At 33.1% G+C, this 15,428-nt stretch overlaps 1 long non-coding RNA gene across 1 annotated transcript; it reads left to right on the forward strand.

Moving 5' to 3' along the window:
- Positions 1-9,268: 9,268 nt before the first annotated feature.
- Positions 9,269-15,221, forward strand: LOC136071470 (uncharacterized). The gene is made up of 3 exons (XR_010632757.1): positions 9,269-9,562; positions 10,430-10,526; positions 14,482-15,221. It is a non-coding gene; the product is annotated as an uncharacterized LOC136071470 (long non-coding RNA).
- Positions 15,222-15,428: the final 207 nt, after the last annotated feature.

Genomic DNA, 15,428 nt, shown 5'->3' on the forward strand with positions numbered 1-15,428 from the left:
AAAAAATGTCCAAAATACCTCCAAAACCTAAAAAATTACTAAAATACCTCTGAAACCTAAAAAATGGCCAAACTAACCTCGAAGCCTAAAAATTGACCAAAATAACCCTGAAAACTAAAAATGACCAAAATACTCTTGAAACTTCAAAAATGGCCAAAATAACCACGAAGTCTAAAAATTGACAAAAATAACCTAGAAACCTAAAAATGACCAAAATACCCTCTAAACCCAAAAAAATGTCCAAAATACCTCCAAAACCTAAAAAATTACTAAAATACCTCTGAAACCTAAAAAATGTCCAAAATAACCTCGAAGCCTAAAAATTGACCAAAATAACCATCCATTGATCTAGAGAAGAAACTTGAACTTCATCAATTATAATACTTCACCAGTTCCCATACCATAATGCTCTTACCAAATGGCATTGCAAGAATAGGTGAGAGGCAGTCTCTTGTTCACAATCGCATAAGAGGGAAGCTAGGATCAGCTTCTCAAGAAAAACCTGTTTAGCTTATCATTCGTGGGTAGGATGTTTGTTGAAATTCTCCATAACAATATCTTGTGTCTCTCATGAAATCTAGACTTCCAAGTTTGTCATAATGCCTAAGAAATACTCTTCAAACTTCAATTTCAATATGACCTTTTTGCAGTGAAGAATAAAGAGAGACGAAAACGAATCATTATCTTCTATCACCACCTTTCTATTATTATTGCTAGCTAGATAATATTCCAAAAAAACAAATTTATTAATTATGAAGTTAAGGTATAGTCACATCGCAGCAGAGAAACATCTTAACAAGTAAAATGACATATATTTGAGGATTGAGCACTTAGAAAATTTTCATTTGTTTGTTTACAATAATTATGGTACATATAATAATCATATAAGCTTTTATATATCCCGACTTTCTTTAAAAAAAAAAAAAATCTCAACCCTCCAAAGATTCAATTCCATATTCTCCTGGCAGTCCATGTAACTGTCAATACTGATTATAAAGAAACACTACAAATGTCAAGTTGTCATCAGATAAACAAAATTTTTAAATTAAAATCCACTTCAATATCACATGAACAACATTTTTTTTTTTTTGATAATAAAAAATCTTTATTGAACAGAAGAAAACTAAGAACTGGATACAAAGGAAGCAGAACAAATCACATGAACAACATAACAGCATGACTCAACTCATACAAAAAATGAAACGTAACAATATGAAAGTAGGGTCAAAATTAAGTATGGTAATTTAGGTGTAGTAATTAGTATATTTAGTTTCCCAATTAAATTCAAAGTTTCAAACACCATTTATATTTCATTGGCTAATGCAACAACGTGTTTGACTTTTAGTGGTTATTTTTTAGACTTCGGGGTTATTTTGGCCATTTTTTAGGTTTCGAAGGTATTTTGGTAATTTTTAGGTTTCTGGGGTATTTTGGTCATTTTTTGGATTTCAGGGGAATTTTGATCATTTTTAGGTTTTGGTGGTATTTTGGTAATTTTTTTTGGGTTTTAGGGGTATTTTGGTCATTTTTAGGTTTTGGGGGTATTTTGGTTATTTTTGGGTTTCGGGGGTATTTTGGTCATTTTTAGGTTTCGAGGGTATTTTGGTTATTTTTGGGTTTCGGGGGTATTTTGGTCATTTTTTGGATTTCAGGGGTATTTTGGTCATTTTTAGGTTTCGGGGGTATTTTGGTCTTTTTTTGGGTTTCAGGGGCATTTTGGTCATTTTTTGAGTTTCAGGGGTATTTTGGTCATTTTTTGGATTTAGGTGTTATTTTGGTCATTTTTTAGGTTGAGGGGGTATTTTGGTAATTTTAGTAGTTTTGGGATTGGGTAATTGGGTACCCAATTAAAACCCAATAAACATTTGTGTTAATTGGGTTTAATTGGGTTAATACCCATTTAACCCAACTAATAATTGGGTGGGTTTGGGTTTATTTTAAGTGGGTGGGTTTGGGTGGGCAAATGGGTTTGGGTTGATTTTGCCACCCCTAGTTTGAAAGATGGGATTTTGTGGTGGTTATTGATTTGATTTTGAGCTGGGGTTTGCAATGGTGGATGGTCGATGGTGCGTAGTGGCTTGGGTTTTCTAATGGTGGGTGGTGGATTGGGTTTTTTGATGGTGGTGGTGGCGGCTTGGTTGGTGGTTGGGTTTTCTGATGGGGTGGTGGTGGCTTGGATTTTCTGATGGTGGCTGGTGTTATTGCAGTAGGACGTTTCTGTTTGGGAGAAGATAGAACAAAGAAAGAGAGAGGAAGATGCAAAAGAATAAAAAATAATAAAGAAATCTGAATATAATATAAGGATTAAGAAAATTAGTTTTTTTTTTTTTCTTGTTAAAAATACTCCTAAATTAATTAAACAACTTAAAAATAAGGTTAAAATAGTAAATTGAAAAAAGAAAGTTAGTTATTACTTTTTTTATTGTCAAAAATAACCCTACTTAAAACTTAAAAATATGGTTAAAATAGTAAATTGATAAAAACAATAAATTCTTACTTTGACGTTGAAATATCTTCCAGCTTCTAATAAATTCTTACTTTTATGTTGATTTAAATTCTTACTTAAATTACTGACAATGTGCTGGTGGCTTATGAAGTTTTACATTCTATGCATTCTCGGAAAAAAGGAAAAATAGGATCATTGGCATTGAAGCTTGACATCAGTAAGGCATATGACCGTGTTGAGTGGAATTTTTTGGAAGGCATTATGATTAAATTGGGATTTCCAGACATATGGATTCAGTGGGTGATGGGGTGTGTAACTACTCCCTCATTTTCCATTCTCATTAATGGAAAAGAATACGGAAATATCCGGCCAACTAGAGGAATCCGGCAAGGGGATCCCCTTTCCCTATACCTATTCTTATTATGTGCAGAAGGCTTCACTTCATTATTAGAGAAAGCAGGGCTGGAGGGGCGTATCAGGGGAGCTTCTATATGTCGTAGGGCGCCTAGAGTATCAAATCTAATGTTTGCTGATGATTCAGTAATTTTTTGTCAAGCCACTAGTGGAGAGGTTGGAGTGATTAATGAAGTTTTACAAACCTATGCTAATGCTTCTGGTCAATGCATTAATATGAAGAAATCATCAGTCTATTTCAGCAGTAACACTCAAGAAGGGAAAAAAGCAGAGATTGTGTCATTGTTAGGGGTGAAGGTGGTGGACAGATTTGAATCGTATTTGGGGCTGCCTACACTGGTAGGAAGGGCAAAGTATCAAACTTTCTCCTATCTAAAGGATAGAGTTTGGAAAAAATTACAAGGGTGGAAAGGCATGATGTTATCAAGAGCAGGCAAGGAAGTATTAATAAAGGCAGTTATACAAGCAATTCCTACATATGCAATGGGGGTTTTCCAGTTGCCGGTTAAATTGTGTGAGGAACTGAATGCTTTGTGTGCTAGATTTTGGTGGGGACAAGTGGGTAATGGAAGAAAGATTCATTGGAAGGGTTGGGGTAGCCTAACTCAACCAAAGGCGGAGGAAGGGATGGGATTTCGGGATTTGAGGTTGTTCAATCATGCTATGCTAGCTAAACAAGGCTGGAGGTTAATGCAGGACCAAAATTCTCTCTTCTTCAAATGTTTCAAAGCTAGATACTTTCCGAGATGCCACTTTTTGGATGCTACTGTGTCTCCCAATTGTTCGTATGTATAGAGAAGTATTATGGCTGCCATGCCAATTTTGAGAAGCGGATCTTGTTGGCGTGTGGGAAATGGTGAATCTATAAAAGTTTTGGTGGATAAATGGATTCCTAATTATCCATCAAATAGGGTGCTGCATCCAGTTCATGAGGGTGTGGAGGATTGGAGGGTTTCGGATCTTATAGATTTGGATTTACATGGGTGGAGGAAAGATACCATCATGACAATATTTAATAGAGAGGATGCGGAGGCTATATGTAAAATTCCCTTAAGCCATAGGCATGTGAATGATGTTGTGGTGTGGCTGCATAATAAAGAAGGTGTTTACACAGTTAGATCCGGGTATCATGTGGCTAGAAAAGTGCTTAGGGAATGGGCTGAAAGTTCAACAAGTTCTGGGCAGCAAATTTGGAAGAAACTGTGGAGAGTAAGGGTGCCTAACAAATTGAAGGTATTTGTGTGGAGGGCTTGTCATGAGATACTGCCAACCCGAGTAAATTTGGCCAAAAGAAATATTATTAGAGAGAATTTATGCCTGTGCTGTCAGCGAGCTCCAGAGACCGTGATTCATGCTCTTTGGGAATGTCCAGCAGCCCAAGATGTGTGGGCTGGTAGTTCCACCATGATGCAGAAATGTGCTACTAACTTTCATGATTTTATGCAGCTTTTTGAGGCTTTGATGAACAGACTTGATGCGGCTGGGCTGGAGCTTTTTGTGGTGCAAGCTTGGACTGTGTGGAATCAGAGGAATACGATGGTACATGGCGGACAAATAAAGAATCCTTGCTGGCTGAACAGACGTGCAATAGACTACCTGGATGAGTACAGAAATGCACAGGAGCAGCTACTTGTTTCGAACACAACCTCAAACGGACACCATTGGAAGCCTCCACCTCAGACTATGTATAAGTTGAATTTTGACGCAGCTGTGTTCACGGAACAGCAGAGTTCTGGAATTGGAGCAATAATCTGAAATGCACAAGGGGAAGTAATGGCTGGAATGTCAGCTAAAGGGCCCTATGTGAGAAATAGAGAAGAGGCAGAAGCTTTGGCGTGTCGACAAGCAGTTGTTTTTGCCTTGGAAGCTGGATTTTCAGAGCTTGTAATTGAGGGTGATAACAGCACAGTAATGAAAGCCATCTCGGGGTTATCCTGCCATAATTCCTTACTTGGGCATGTATATGAGGATATTTGTGCTTACCTAAATGGGATGCAGCGGGTTTCAATAAGTTGTATTAAGAGAGGGGGGAATATGGTTGCGCATTCTTTAGCAAAAGTATGCAAAAAATATTAGTGATGTAGTCTATTGGATAGAGGACTCACCACCACCTGCGGTGGAGGCTTTGTACCAAGATTCTTTACATGTTAGTGAATGAATGAATGCCTCATTTTCCAAAAAAAAAAAAAAATTCTCACTTATACTCACTAACTCTCTACAAAATAGAATTACTCTTTTGTTAGCTTTAAAACTCTTTTTGTTAGTTTTAAAACTCCTCCAATCTACAAAACTTACCTCACGTATTATTATTATTTTTTTTTTTTTTTACTTCATCACAATGTATTTGTTTCTTTTGTACTCCTTTTTTTTTCCAATTTTTTTTTAAAAAAAATTTCATTACACTTGGATTTTCAGAGCTTGTAATTGAGGGTGATAACAGCACAGTAATGAAAGCCATCTCGGGGTTATCCTGCCATAATTCCTTACTTGGGCATGTATATGAGGATATTTGTGCTTACCTAAATGGGATGCAGCGGGTTTCAATAAGTTGTATTAAGAGAGGGGGGAATATGGTTGCGCATTCTTTAGCAAAGTATGCAAAAAATATTAGTGATGTAGTCTATTGGATAGAGGACTCACCACCACCTGCGGTGGAGGCTTTGTACCAAGATTCTTTACATGTTAGTGAATGAATGAATGCCTCGTTTTCAAAAAAAAAGAAACCAAAAAAAGCAAAGGCAAGAGTCTATTTGCTTTTTATTTTTTTATTTTATTTTTAAGTTCGTCCCATATAACACGTCTAAAGAAACAAAAAAAGCTAAGCTAAGAGTCTATTTTCTTTTTTCTTTTTCTTTTTTTAGTTCATCCCATATAACACGTTTAAAGAAACCAAAAAAGCAAAGTCAAGAGTCTATTTGCGTGTTCTTTTTTTTTTTTTTTTAGCTCGTCCCATATAACACGTCTAAAGAAACCAAGAAGGCAAAAGCAAATAGACTCTTGACTTTGCTTTTTAGTTTCTTTAGACGTGTTACTTGGGATGAACTTAATTAGTGTGTACATACTTGGTTTGGCATTTGTACAAAAGGTCAAAGATTGATGCGGTTGTGTACAGACTTTGTAAACAACCAAATTGGCAAATCCAATACAATCTTATCTTGTTCACTTTTTAATTCATAAGAAATCTAGAAGTTTAGCTTTAAAGATTGAGAAATAAATTGATGATCACGGGTGAAGAATTGGAAGATTAGGAACCATAAACTTATTACTTTTTGAGATGGTAAGTTAACAATTAAGCTGGAATTACTAGCTAAACTTAATTTGGCTTGTTCAAATTTTTTAAAGAACAAAAGGGTGTTTGGAGACTGATCCCCTTTTGCTTGATCTGTTTCCTATAGTTAAAGAAGCATAGTTGTTAGTTTGAACCGGTAAAAACATTGTATAATTTTTAAACACTGTAACAAAATAATTTTTAAATGTGTGAATAGTATCGTGAGACCCATTTTTAATAAAAAAAATTGCTGAAAAGTGAAATTTGTGGGTCCGTGAACAGTAAAATTTGTGCTGAAAATTCAAATTTTGCGGCTACAGTACTGCTACAGTAGCCGCTACAATAAAAATTTTGCCTCTAAAAAGCTGGAAACGCATGAAAAAAAAAAAGGGAGTTGAAAACGTAAACGCCAGACGCAACGCGCTGGCCAAACGAGCACACTTCCCAAGAATCGTCGATCCTGGGAAAGCATTGAATGAAAATTATTTTTAACTATAATGAAAGTTTTTTTTAGAGAGTATCAACCTATAGCGTCTGCTCTTGATGATAGCTCTTCATTATCAGACTAAGACACCAATCAGTTTTTGGTGTAAGCGGGGATTAAACTCCAGATCTCTTATACAACCATCAGAGACTTTACCAGTTGAATTAATTGTAATGAAAGTTACATATATATATATATATATTATAACTTGTAAAAGTCAAGTCAATAAATCATTTTTTTTCACTCAAAAGTATGATTGGAGATAATAATAATTTTTTTTTTTTTTAAAGGAAAGAACAAAGAACCAAGAAATTTTTTATTATTTGACAGAGTAGAAATGCAAGTGGTCATCTCTTTCTTCTTAGCATCTTCTAGGAAAAATCACTGTAAATGAGAGCTGATAGAAAAGAACATTCATAAAAAGCCTTTTTTGACATCAATTATACAATGTTTTTACCAATTCAAACTAACAACTATGCATCTTTAACTTCATTCAGCTTTACTGAACTCATCAATAGAGAGCTACTCTTCCATTTAAAGTTGTAACCTTTTTGGTATAGGATGAAAAAGCGGGAGGATAGAAGAAATTTAATTTTATCTCATAGTTGGAAGAATGAAAAAGTAGAAAAAAGGAAAACTTTGTTTGATTGGGGGATAGAAAGGTGGAGAGATGGAAAACTAATTTGTTTGATTAAAAAGAAAAATAAGAAGATAGAAAATATTACCGTTATAAACTCTAATGCTCCTTTCTCTTATGGTTTTGTCTTTTTTTATTATACCCATTTGTTTCAAGTTTTTTTTTTTTTTTTTTTTGATGAAACAGAATAAGAATGCAAGTATGGTTTTGTCTTTTTTTATTATACCCATTTGTTTCAAGTTTTTTTTTTTTTTTTTTTTGATGAAACAGAATAAGAATGCAAGTGGCCATTTCTCTATTCTTGGCATCTTCTAGGAAAAATCACTGAAAACGAGAGCTGGGAGATCAATTTTACAATTTTTTACCAATTCAATGTATTTTCCACTTAAAATGAGAGTTGTGGCATCTTCTAGGAAAAACCACTAAAAAACCTCTTTTTGACATCAAGTGCTCATTTGGCTAGCGCGTTGCATTTGGCGTTTACGTTTTCAGCTCCCTTCTTTTTTTTTTTTTTTTTCACGTGTTTCCAGCTTTTCAAAGGCAAAATTTTTACTATAGCAGTATTGTAGCCGCAAAATTTGAATTTTCAGCACAAATTTTACTATTCACAGACCCACAAATTTCACTTTTCAGCAACTTTTTCATTAAAAATGGGTCTCACAATACTATTCACATATTTAAAAATTATTTTGCTACAGTATTTTTCAGTTTCAATTTTTAGTTTTCAGCTGTATTCAACAGCTTTTGTGCTTTAGAACCACTGCTGCAAGTCAGTTTTGTCAGTCTTAAAAATAAATAGCTAATAAAAAAATAATTGTTGTAGCCTTACTCCTCAATAACCCAACATATCCGAGATTTTCCACCTACTTTACCCTAAGTTTTTTCAAGATAGCTCAGCCACAACAAATTATAGAATGTTTTGGAACTATTTGGCATACGTGGAACTCAACGATATCAATGCGAATGACCCAACCATGTTACTATTGGTACTTTAGGCCTAGTGAAAAAAAGGTACAGATGGACTCGAGCATGCTAGACAAAATTTTGAACAGATGATCGAGAGCTATGAAAAATATATAAACAATTAACTTTAACTAGGAATTGCTTTTCCAAAAGTTGTAGTATAGAAATTGATATATATATTGTTTACTTTATTATATTTAAGATTTATGCTATCAAAAGCTATAACTAATATAAATTGATATTATTTTTCTTTCCTCTTATCGAGAGTCATTTTTTATGTAACAAATATTTCAAATCAATGAAACACAGTTACCTTCTTCTTCTTTTCTTTTTTATTTAATAATAGCCCCACTCTTTATTTATGTGACAGAGATCTCTCATCTGTACTTGAATTAAGATTAATTTTTAAGAGTAATTTTATGTCCATAATATTTTTACAACATATCCTAAGTTATCAATTGTGATTAATTTTAATGTGGACTCACCGTTCATATCATTTTTTTACCTACCAATAGCAGTCTGCTATCTAAGATTTGTTACAAAAATATTATTGATGTAATGTTACTTTTTTAAAGGAAGTCTAAAATCATTAGTAAGGATTTTTGTGCATAGAGCACCCACAAATAAAGATGAGTCTATCCAAATAATCACATTTTCAAAGTATGAAAATCTTACTGATTTGGTCAGTTCATTACAAGCTCCACGGTTCAAATTCAGTCTTACTGATTTGGTTGTAGTGAACTAGTGATCCCTGTTACTTTGTTTAACGAGCTCATGAGTTCGACCATTCCACCGACTATTCTAATGTATATGTCACATTCTGAAGAGTAAAGAATAATATGATGCCTTAGCTCTGAAGCATGCGTGACAATTTGCCTAGACTCTCTGTTTTTGGCCTCTTCTCAAGTCAAGCAGTTGAGAGCAATTATGGCATGGAAGATCTGTGCCACACAATTTCAACTGAAACTACAATCTTGGAAGGAAACTTCTCATTACAAAGAAATTTCTATCTTGGAATTTAGCCTTCACAAAAGTCCACACAGATTGGACCTCCTGCTAGTCCACTTGTTGGGTAATTATCATGTTCTGCTTTGCTTAAATAATTAAGATAAGAAGAAGAAGTTTCGTATTTGGACCACCTACTAGTCCACCTGTTAGGTAATTGTCATGTTCACAGCTTTGCTTTAAATAGTATCTCTCTAGGCTCTAGCAACTCCACTCTTACAATTATATCAACATTTTATACTCTCCACAATTTCTCTTCTATTCTCTGTTTTCCACTTCAACCGACTGTCTCTCTCTCTCTTCATCTCATCAACCTTGACAACGTGATCCATCCGAATCCTCAAGGTCCTCTCTCTTCTCTTATTCAATACTCTCTGTGAATTCTCTGTTTATTTATTTATTAAATTTATATTTGGTTGGTGTTCAATTTCTGTTTGAGTGATGAGAAAACAGTGGAAAAGGAGGAGAAACATAAATTTTATTTTTGGGTTTTTTGTGTTTCTCTGTTTTATATCTGAATTTTTCCTCTTGTAGCAGTTGTGAGATTGTAAAATAAAAACTGTTTCCCTTACTATTATAATGCGAAAAGTGAAAAAAAAAAAAAAAATGTTTGGATAACAGTAGCTTCTTTCTTGATTTCTGTGCGATAATCATAATTTTTAAGGACCAGCTTTTTGAAAGACTAACTAAAATTCCAAATTTTCAATTCTATTTCTTTCTAAATTATTAATCAAATTTTTTTTCTTTTTCCTATAGATAATTAGTACATGAACGTTACTAAGCCTTATGCCCCCCAATCACAACTTCATATCTCTTAATAATCTCAATTGCATGTTTGATCAAGTTCCACAGCCAATCTTGCAATCCCATTATCTCTAATTGTTTTGTTAATAATCTCAATATATATATATATATATATGTATGTATATGTATATAATTGATGTCAAAAATAGGCTTTTTACGATTTTTTTTTTTTTTTCTCTCAGCTCTCATTTTTAATGGCTTTTCCTAAAAGATACCAGCAAGAGAGTGAGGACCTAAAGAATGAAAATTTTCATAAGTCTTACTTTTGAGTGAAAAAAAAAATATTTGTTGATTTGACCCATAACATTTAAATAACCAATTACATGGGGGAAGGGTTTATCCTAGAAGAGTGCAGTAAAAATACTAGATTATCTTCTTTTCTTAGTAGGAAATTATGATTACTTGCAGTCAAGAATAATCAGTCTGGGAAAAGAAAAGGTTGGAAGGCCAGGTTGTTTCAAGCAGCTTTTGGGCTTTACCACCACTGCTGCAAGTCCTCAATTCTGTAAGTTATTACTTTTCAAACACATCTATCTCTTTTATTTCTTTCTTTTACTTCCTCTTTGAAGGAAAAAATCCACTTCAAAATATATTCTTCTTCCCTAGTTATTTCCCTAGTTATCACTTTACCAACTTATTTCTAATGGCTTCAATGATTAATCAAGGAGCCTCATTTTTTAATCATCGTTCTAGTGCTGGTTTTGTTCCTTTGTGTCACTGAACCAAAAAAAGAAAAAGTTTATTCATATGAATCACGTCGTTCTCTCAGAGCATTTATATTTTAAAATAATACAAAGAATATATTTTAGGAAATGAGATGGTCTGGCTGAACCCATTGAGTTCCTACCTTAAAACTTCCTTCTTGTTGACGCAACTCTCTGATGTAGAACTAAACCTTTTGGACTGCAGTGTTTTGCATTCAGAAGTCTCTAGAATGCTGCCATTAGTAAATATAGTTGTTTGCTTATATGCATTAAATTTAACCCAATGCATATAATGTCTAGACCTGATCGGTTTGGTTTCCGACATTCTACCTACTTCCACAAACCATTTACTATTTAGTTCAAGGGTTTATTCATTTCTTCACACCATGGACCTTGATCCAACTATTCGATAGTTCAATTGATGGGCCAAGAATCCAATTTTTTCAGGGCTAACCCAGGTATTACCAGAGGTTTAATTTAGCATACTTTCATTCTGTTTATGCACACCAATGGAAAAATGATTTTGACCAAGTACTAAGCAAAATCACTAGTGAACTTACAGAAACCCTTTCTAGGCATAGCTCAATTCATGGTGCAAATCCATTAGCAAAGTCATAATTTATTTATAACACAATAGAAATCCATTGAATTTTAAGATTACATTTTCAATCTGATGATATAATAAATAGTGCAAAACAATTCTTGGCATCTTCAATTTGTGAAAGAACAATCAAGTTGTTTAGAGAGAAACCCCTTATTATATATGTGCAAGCTTGCATGTGACTATGTCTCTTGCTTCCAATACCCATTCTTAAAAGTTAAGAAGCAATTACATAATATAACACCTTGGAGACTCCAATTGAAACGTGTTGGGATACCATTTAACCCAAAAGCATAAACTTATGAGTTTGGGCTCAACTATGTTATATTAATTATTCTCTCTTTGTTATTATTATTTAACTAGTCGCACCACCGCTTTCCCTTAGTGCGGTGGTCACTCCACAAGTATAAATATTTGTGCGGTGTGAGGGTGCAAGGGTCGGGATTCAAGTCTCTAGGAGGGAGTTTTACACACGTATACACTTAGATTAGGCTAGAGTAGAAATTCTATCTTGTAAAAAAAAAATTAAAAAAAAAATAAAAAACTTGTTGCAAACCCACGTGTTGTGCTTGACAATATCTTTTTTGGTGATCTCACAATATATATATATATATATATATAGATAGATATTTAAAACCTTACATATAACTTTTTATTAAACCTTTACACACACACACACACATCTAAAATGTGAATCTTTACATATACCTTTAAGTAAACTATATATATATTCCACTTCATTGGATGTGCTAAACCATAGACTACTACTCTATAATGATAGTTGCTAATTAATTTTATCTTTTATTTTTTAATGATCTCATTTATAACACTTCTTACCATTATATATTTACTAACCAATGATTTGCATAACAAAGACGTTAACTGAAGGGGAGAGGGATAAAAACAAAGTAATGTGATTGTGACCTGTTTTAATTTACACGGTACTTTAGTTTAGAAATCTAAAAAAAAAAAAAATTAATGTGCCAATTTTCCATTTTACCCCTCTTAGTCACCACCTAGTCCTGTGCTATGATCCAGGGCAGATTCGTCCATTAGCAATGGCTCTAAATCAAAATAGGCTCCACCACCTTAAACTCTCACTTCAGCCCATGAAAGGGCAAAGAGTTGAGAGTCCATTGGACATGAAAATCTACTTAAAACAAAACTAATATCTTCTCCTAAAAAAAATTAGTTTACTGTTGAAATTTTTTTAAAATAAATTTGTTGATTTAAAAAAAAAAAATTCATCATCTAACTTCCCCTTTATTTTAATGACAAAAGTTTTTTTTTTTTTTTTTTGAGAAAATTTAATGATAAAAGGTAGGTTATACATTTTATAGTTTTAAAATCTGGATCGTTCAATGAACCATAAGAGAGAGATGTTGAAGGTTTTTGAGGTTGAATCGAGGTCAAACTGTGATGATGTCATAATTGATTTAATAATTATTTAAAATATAAATAAATATATTAAATTAATAAAAGTAGAAAAATGAACTTAAATAGTCCAAATAAATATAAAGATATATTTTTCAAACGTCTTTTCTATATCATAACTTTCATAGGCAAAATAAGAAATATTAAATCTTAAGCAAACCTAAATTATTTTTTTGTTAAAGCTCAATGTTTTACCCTTCTAATCTTTTTATGACAGCTTATGTCTAAATTATCTTCAAGCCCATTTGACTACCCACTAAATTGTTTTATTCTAAAGCCCGTTTGAATATTCAACCATTTATGAAAATTTTAAAAATAAACACAAAAACTAGAAGAGTGGCCGTACAAAGCATTGAAAAATTGATTAAACCCAAAAAAAAAAAAAAAGTGGTTGACAGCATGTATTTAGTGAGTGACAGAAAGCAAGTTGTGAATCATCTTCAAATTAGACTAGAAGACTCTAGAGTGCAAAGGAAAAAACGCAGAGAGAGAGAGAGAGAGAGAGAGAGAAAATGCAAAAACAACAGTCTGCAAAAATGCAGAGAGATAAGGGGCGAGTGAGACTAAGAAGAATAATAAGAAGAAATCTTTGTGCGATCTCAAGGTCTAAGGTTGAAGCTTCAACAATAGCTGAGCCTCTAAGTACCTGGTTAACCTTGTGCTAGACATCTTGAAAAGATGGTTGAGAGCTAGAATCATTTGGTTAGAAATAGAGAATTCCCAATAGGGGAATTGGTCTGGCAAGCAATCCCACATGTCCAGGGAGTTGCTGGCCCTGGAAAACATAAATTCTTGCCAATATAGGTGGGACTCTAATTCTATAGGCCCATTGATGGAGAAGTAAAGTGTTGTATGACCCTAATAGCTTTCTTTAATTTTTTTATGCAGAGTGCATGTAAATACCACTTATTTTACTGAAAATTAAAAACTGAAAATAATTAAAAAATATTTTTTGGTTACTGTTTATTAATGAAATCACTGTAGATTTGCCTAATTATGCTGTTCATGTCCCATGAACAGTATAAAACACGCTGGATTAAATAAATAAATAAACGCAAATGCAGGAATTATAATTCCTATCCAAACGCTCACACAGTCTTTCTTGTTAGATTTTTTAATTTTTTTAGTTTTGATCACATATTAGATTATTAGTTTTTAATGAATTATGGCCTTGAGTCTAGTTCGTATTATGTTTGAGGTTTCATGCAAAAATGTTAGCTAATTTCACTGTGAGCGTATTGATGACTTTGTTCCTGGACTGAATATTGGGTTTTGTCCAAACTTGTAAATTTTTTCTTATATTCGCTCAACTGATCATAAGTGCATTTGACCAAAATTTGTAAATGTGTAGAGATGAACAACAAACTTTTGTCTTCATCCTCAATTACACCGAGTGAATGATTACAAATAAAAGTTATTTAACAAATACTTGCAACAAAACTTTTCATTACAAAGAAATTTCCATCTTGGAATTTATCCTTCACAAAAGTCCAAACATGATAGTCCACGTTTAATTATCATGTTCTGTTTGCTTCAATAATTAAGTTAAGAAGAAGAAGTTTCGTAATTGGACCACCTACTAGTCCACTTGTTGGGTAATTGTGATGTTCACAGCTTTGCTTAAATATTAATATCTTTCTACCTAATATTACACTCCTACAATTATATCAACATTTTATACTCTCCCCAATTTCTCTTCTATTCTCTGTTTTCCTCTTCAGCTGACTGTCTCTCTCTCTTCATCTCATCGACCTTGACAACGTGATCCATCAGCATCCTTAAGGTCCTCTTTCTTCTCTTATTCAATACTCTCTGTGGATTCTCTGATTTTTTTTTTTTTTATATTAAATTTATATTTGGTTTGCGTTCAATTTCTGTTTAAGCGATAGGAAAACAGTGGAAAGGGGGAGAAAAGTAAATTTTATTTCTGGGTTTTTTGTGTTTTCCTGTTTTATATCTGAATTTTTCCTCGTAGTAGTTGTGAGATTGTCAAAAAAAAAAAAAAAAATTGTTTCGCTAAAATAAAATAGTGTTTGTATAGCAGTAGCTTCTTTCTTGATTTCAGTGCAGTAATCATAATTTTTAGGACGCAGGTTTTTTTTTTTAAAGACTCACTAAAATTCCAAACTTATAAAAATTATAATTGATAAAGAGGCATAGTTGCTAGTTTGAATTGGTAAAAACATTGTATAATTGATGTCAAAAAGTGGCTTTCTATGAATGTTCTTTTCTCTTGGATCTCATTTTTAGTGGTTTTTCCTAGAAAATATTAAGAAAAGAAAGATGGCCACTTGCATACCTACTTTGTTATGCTGAAAAAATATAAATTTTCTTGGGTCTATGTTATTTCCTTGATTTTTTTTTAATAAATAAATTTGATAATGTTAGGTTCTAAAGATTTAGGAATTTATGTATTTAGAACTCTAATTTGTATTGTTGGCAAACCATGATCAAAACAGGTTGTTTAGTCTTGTTTAGGCTTGCTCAAAGTATGTTTATTTGTAAAACTGGAATCGAGTGAGTGCAGATTTATTGGACTAAATCTGTAAGGCTCGATCGATCGAAAATTAGACTCGATCGATCGAACCACGTACAGATTTATTTTTCTGCAGAGTTCCAGTTCAGCCCAAACTCTATTTAAACGTCTTGGGGTTCAAGTAAAACACTT

This window comes from Quercus suber, unplaced genomic scaffold (genome assembly GCF_002906115.3).
Source record: "Quercus suber isolate HL8 unplaced genomic scaffold, Cork oak 2.0 scaffold_316, whole genome shotgun sequence".
Lineage (NCBI taxonomy): Eukaryota > Viridiplantae > Streptophyta > Magnoliopsida > Fagales > Fagaceae > Quercus > Quercus suber.